Genomic DNA, 6,535 nt, shown 5'->3' on the forward strand with positions numbered 1-6,535 from the left:
TGGCATTAGGAGAGTACTGTATTAGCAATAATGGTACAGGGAGGAGTTTGGGACATAGCCAGTGTACATGGACATTGAAATGGGTCCGAACATGCAGTACCTGTTATGCCCTTAATTGCAGCAAGTATGCAGGTCAATGGAATTCTACTGCTGTTAAGCTCCCAAACTCCACGTGGATGAAATGTAACTCATCCACTCCACAATCATCCCCACATGATGAAGACACCTGCTTCAAAAAGGTCAGAAGGGCAAGAGTATCACGTTTCGATCCTAACATTACAAAATGTCAGGCATATAATGAGACCTGAAGTGAACGATTCATACCTTACTTCTATAATTGGCAATAGGCGCACCCGAATGGCACGATGGCATGGTTCAATAGATATTGGAGTGCCTCAAATGACACAAATGAAATAACCGAGTGCGAGTATAGGGATAAAGATGGCATATGGAGATGTCAGTTTAAACCGAGTGACCATTACACCAGCCCTTTAGGGCATAGGGACAAGAAATACTATCCCCCTCTTTTCTGGTGGAACCGTGACCCCCTGGCCTTGGGAGGGGAGAACAGGGCCTTAAAAGGACATTATTGGATTTGCGGAAGGCGAGCCTATACGGTACTGCCACAAAGGTGGACAGGAACCTGCTATATTGAGGTAATTGTACCAGCTTTCTTTTTGCTACCATCTGAGGTTGGAAATAAGTTGGGAGTCTCTTTGTATGATGATTGGAAAAGGACCAAGAGAAGTATTGATGTAAGTTTGACACGGGGTGGCTCCCAAAAGTGGAAGGAGGATGAGTGGCCCCCTCAAAGGATTATTGAGTATTATGGACCAGCTACATGGGCTAATGATGGGAGTTGGGGATACCGGACACCAATATACATGCTAAATAGAATCATCAGGTTGCAGGCAGTCTTGGAAATAATTACTAACCAAACTGCCACTGCTCTTGAGTTACTGGCCCGACAGAGTTCTCAGATGAGAGAAGCCATATACCAAAATCGAATGGCCCTAGACTATTTACTCGCAGAGGATGGTGGAGTCTGCGGAAAGTTCAACCTTTCTAATTGTTGTCTCCAAATAGATGATAACGGAAAAGCAGTCTTAGAGATTGCCGAAGAGATTAGGAAAATAGCCCATGTACCAATACAAACATGGGAAAACACATGGAATAAAGACTGGTGGTCTAATCTACTTGGAGGACCCTGGTGGAAGAAAGTAGGGTTTGTATTTTTGTGTGCTCTGACTGGTTTGATTTTTATTCCTTGCCTTACTCCCTGTCTCACTAGATTGATAACCACCGCAGTTGAAGGGATGCAAGTTGCAGCAGTCCCCCTCAAAGCGCAGACCGTAGCAAAAGTCATGGTACTCAGAAAAATTCCTCGTAATTATCTTGGTCTCCCTAATTGAGAATGGGGAGCAGAAAGCATCTTGAGGGGGGAATATTGTTAGAAATGGAATATTGTTAGAAATGCACAGCTTGCATCTTGCACCCGATAAGAAAGAAACACTGCCAAGGACTTTTTTCCTTGCCCAGCCTTGCCACAGCTCTTCTTAAACTAAATCGCAGACTCTCTCCCAGCTTCTCCCTAGCCTTTCTCATGCAGAGATTAATATGAAATGTGCTGGAAAGGCAGGTGCCAGGTCTTCTGGCAGGGGAGTGAGAGGGGGTAGGGGGTAGGGGGAGAGCTAGAGCTGTAAGCCCTCCACCCCCATCCCAAACACAGACTCATTGTATTCCCAAGCAGCCATGACATTGGTGCTGCCAGTGGAAGTCAGGCAGTGGGAGCAGTGTCTGTACCTGATGTCCCTGCACCTGCACCACCTCTGCTCAGTCCAGAAGTGGGCACCAGCAAGGGAATCACCATCTCCTCCACTCCAATTTCAGCTCTCAGCGTGAGCCTCCCACTGCCAGAGGAGGAGCTGGAGCTGGAACCAGGGATGCTGAGCGCGCTGGCTCAAGCAATTCTGGGGACTGAGGGGGAATCAGAGTTTGTACTCCCCTAGATCCAGGTCTCCTCCGGAAAGCAGCACTTAGGATGAGGCTGAGGTTGTGCAGGCAAGTGGCTCAGCTGAGGCAGCTCCTCCTTGCTGTTGTGCGTCAGCCTGCTGAGGAGTGGGATAAGGCAGGATCCTCAGCCTCAACCCAGAAGCAGGGGAGTAGTGTAGTGTGGCAGCATTTTGAGCTGGCAGATGATCCCAGGTTTGCCACCTGCCAGCACTGCCAAAAGCACATGATCTGTGGCAAGGACGCGAGACACTTTCCACCACGGCCATGCTGCTGCATCTGAGGAGGCAGCACCCCCTTGCCCTTCTTCCTGCTCAGCCTGGCACCAGTGCGAGTGTGCCGAAAGGGAAGTCCTCTGCTCACTCCAAAGCCCCCTTCCCCCAAAGCAGAAGCAGGCCACCCTGGATCAGTGGGGGAAAGGTGGACAGAAAGGGGGGCACGTTCCCAAGGTGAGTGAGAGATGTCTGAGGGGAGACCTTGTAGCAGCCTATAGACTTATCTAGGGAGGACCACAGAGAGTTGGAGATGTGCTATTTACTAGGGCACCCCTAGGAGAAACTAGGAATCATGGGTATAAACTAGTGAAGAGTAGATTCAGGTTAGACATTAGGAAGATTTTTTTCACAGTCAGGGTGGCCAGAATCTGGAACGGGCTGCCGAGAGAGGTGGTGCTGTCACCTAACTTGGAGGTCTTCAAGAGGAGGCTAGATAGGCATCTGGCTGGGGTCATCTGACCTCGGTCCTCTGTCCTGACTGGGGCCGGGGGTCAGACACAATGATCCTTCGGGGTCCGCTCCAACTCTACAATCTACGAATCTGTGAACTCCTACTCCAGAGCAGGAACCACTGAAATAAAGCCAGGCACCCCAAGGCTGCAAGGCTCAGAGCAAGGCAATCACAAGTCCACACCAGGGAAGAGGCTGTTCCCTGGGAGGGAAGGGCCAGAGCTTTGAAGAGATTCACCTTGACAACCCCTGACCCATAAACAAGATCTAGGGCTTCATCTGCTCCCCCAGGCTCCTGTTAGTCGATAGACAGATCCACTTTATGTTCAGTGAGACTTGCAAAGGACCCGTATAAAACAAGCACAGGTAAATGATGTACCCCATTTCCTGCTTAATGCCTTGGAAGTTCCTCCTTAAACAGCAACTGGGCTCTCGGAGCCTCAGTGTCTCCCCAGACCTGCCCCCTCCTGCCTGCTGGGGACACTGGGCATCAGTCACAATGGCCATGACACTGGTGCTGGTTTTGCTTTCCCTGCTGGCAGCCCCCCCGAGGGAGTGTTTTCTGCACTGGGGAGCAGGGGGGTGCAGGGGCAGGGGCCGTTAGCTAAAGCCATGTTTGTTTCTCCATTAGGGTGTCAGCATCCTCTGCACTGAACCCCTGCGCTCACCTACTGACTTCCAGCACAGATTCATCAGCTGCCACCTTCCACCACAGTCTCTCTACAACACTCCTACAGTCACACACACTGCCCAGAACCCACAATGTTTTTTGTTGTTGTTGTTCTTGTTATTTTAATAACCTGCAGTTGGGGCGGGCTCTGTACAACCCTGCACACAAATCCCTGGGCACTGCACTGATAGCCACCACCCCACTCATGAGCCAGACACATCAAGGCAGCTGCCAGCTGCAGCCAGGGGAAATGAACCCCAGGGTCTAGATAGGGGCACAAGAATGAAAACCCTATGTGGCAGAAAGCCACCTTGGTGTCTCCCCAAATTCTCTGCCCTGTGACAATGAGATTAAGATGGGCCATCACAGAGGATTCACACCTCAGCCTCTCTCTTTAGGTAACTTGAGCTAGCTGCATTCCTGAGGGAGGGGGGAAACCTGCTCCCTCTGCCTACGGGACTGGCATCAGCTACCTGGGTGAGGGGCATCTACCTGGTGGGCTGGAATCTGCCCGGTAACTGGTGATGTATTTCAAATTGGTTGGCTGACAGCCAACTGGGGCTGACCTCCACTGGCCCAGGTGAATGAGGTCACAGGGTCTATATAAGTTAGGACGGGCCAGGAGGTGGCCTCTTCGGCCATGAGGTGAAGCTGCAGCCATGTGTGGGGACACAGAGGAGCTTTACCATCTAAAATTGGCTCTCTCCCCCAAACTCAGGAGCTAGGAACCGCCTGCCTTCAAAGGGAACTGGCACCGGCCTTTGGAAGATGCTTGTGAGTAAGCTACTCGAGATCTGATAGATATCTAGCTGGCAGTAACTCAGATGCATGATAAAAAGGCTCCCTCAGCCAGACTGTTTGCTCTTTAGGATTTCTAGGATATTGCTCAATCTTGTACCCTATTTTCACCCTACCCCTGTAACCAGTAAAGTTCTCCTTTGTGACTGGTGTGGGAGACTTATTGAGGGGTGGGTCTAAATTATGCCTAAGAGACCCCTTAGGTCTGCCGACTAAGGGGGACTTTACTTTTTGCCCCCTGACTTGGGGAAGTGCCCCAAGTGCCTGTACTGGGTCGAGTACCCGTAGGACTCTTAGGCCTGTGTTTCCCCGAGGACACAGGGCCGAGACAGTCTCTTCTCGGGGTGGTGGCAGCTACGTTACCCCCAGGCTAGCGAGTGTGCTCCAGGAAGGGGTCGGGCCAGACATAAGGCGCCCCTAGGGAGGCATTCGCAGCCTGGCAGGTGGTCAGGCACAGGGAGGTGGGTGGCTCAATGCAGGAGCGCCCCCTACTGGCCTGCCACACCCTAGCCTCAGGCTTGGGGAGTGTCAGGCTCCAGCAGAGGCTTCACTGCAATTCTTCAGCTCTGAGGCCCCCAACCTGGAGCCCAAGGCATGGAGAGGAGACACCTCATCTCCCAGCTGGGCACCTTCCTCTCCAGGCTGCTCCTCCAACAGCTTCTTCAAGCTGCAGGTCAGGAGACAGCCCAAAGCAGGAAACAGCCTCCCTGCTACAGCCCAAGGTGTACCAAGGATGAGTCTGAGCAGCTGGAGGTAATTAGGGCCCTCTTGAATCCTTCCCAGCCCAGTGCTCCCTCAACAGTCTGGTCTCCATCAGAAGATGAACAAGGTGTTTGGTTATGCAGAGCAGCATGGAAGTTTCCCCCTTGGTCTCTGCAGGAGCATGTTCCCCCTCTGCAGACACTTCCAGGGACCAGATATTTGCAGCTGAGCTCTCCAACCCCTGGAAACACCCTCCCTCCACCCACCTTCCTGCTCTGCAGTGAGAGGGCATCCTCCAGCTCAACACAGCTTATGCAGAGAGGCAGGGATATCCAGAGAGATGCGGGGCCCTGCCAGCTCCCAGCTTTCTGCTGCAGCTGGGACAAGGGTCCCTGGGGCAGGGACAGACAGAACCAGGGAGGTTCCTCTCCCCTTGGCCCAGCCCTGAAGAGGCTCAGGCTGAGCCAGGCTGATTCCTCCACAGGGGGGGGGGCAGCACCGGCCCTATGCATGCATCACTCCAGCCCTATACAGCCCCTACCCCAGTACACCGGCGCACACAGACCCCCAACTCCTTCCCACCAACAAGGAATGGCAACACACACCATGCAATGCATTTGCCAGGTCCCTAAACATCCCCCTGGCCCTTTCCCCTAAACATTCCCCACTAGCGCTGCAGACATCCCCGACTCCACAGCCTGCAGCTAGGCAGAGCTCAGCTCCCAGGGGCTCTCACTACACTGAAAGGAAATCACCCCCCACCCAGGGATAAGAAAAGGACACAGAAAGGACCTCAGCCCCAGGCACTGGACTCCCATAGGAGGTTTCACTCCAGGGCATCAGCTCTGAGGCCCCAAACTGGAGCCCAGGGCAGGGAGTGCAGACACCTCTACCCTCAGCTTCCTCTCTCAGCTGCAGGGCAGGAGCCTGCCAGGAGCAGCCCACAGCCTCCCTGCAGCCTCTTCCCTGCAGCCTTGCTGAGTGCAGCTCAGGAGGTTAGCCCTTCCTGTGCTGCTCCCTCTGGCCTGCCTCTTTCTTCCCTCAACCTGGCCTGGGCAGGGCAAGTCTCTCCATACAATCTGCTCCCCTGCATCTCCCCATTGTGGCAGGAAGCCTCTACCCAAAATCTCTGTGCTGTGACAATTTGATAAGGATGAGCCCAGCAGAGGAGACACACCTTAACCTTATCTCTTTAGGTAACCTGAGCTGGCTACATTCCTGAGGGAGGGAGGAAACCTGCTCCCTCTGCCTAGGGGACTGGTATCAGCTACCTGGGTGAGGGGCATCTAGCTGGTGGGCTAGAGTCTGCCTGGCAACTAGTGATGTATTTCAAATTGGTTGGCCGACAGCCAACAAGTGCTGGCCTCCATTGGACCAGGGGAACGAGGTCACAGGGGCTATGTAAGCTAAGACTGCCCAGGAGGTAGGGCAGCAGCTCTGCGGGGGACTCAGACTTAGAGAGACATTTACCTTCTGAAACTGGCTCTCTCCCCCATAACTCATGAGCGAGGAACGGCCTGCCTCCAGAGGGAATCTCCAACAGCCTCGGGATGATGCTTGTGAGTAAACTACTCGAGATCTGGTTAGATATATAGCTGGCAGTAACTCAGATGCATGATCAAAAGGCTAC

This window comes from Crocodylus siamensis, unplaced genomic scaffold, assembly GCF_052110815.1.
Source record: "Crocodylus siamensis isolate JL-2025a unplaced genomic scaffold, ASM5211081v1 HiC_scaffold_210, whole genome shotgun sequence".
Classification (NCBI taxonomy): Eukaryota; Metazoa; Chordata; order Crocodylia; family Crocodylidae; genus Crocodylus; species Crocodylus siamensis.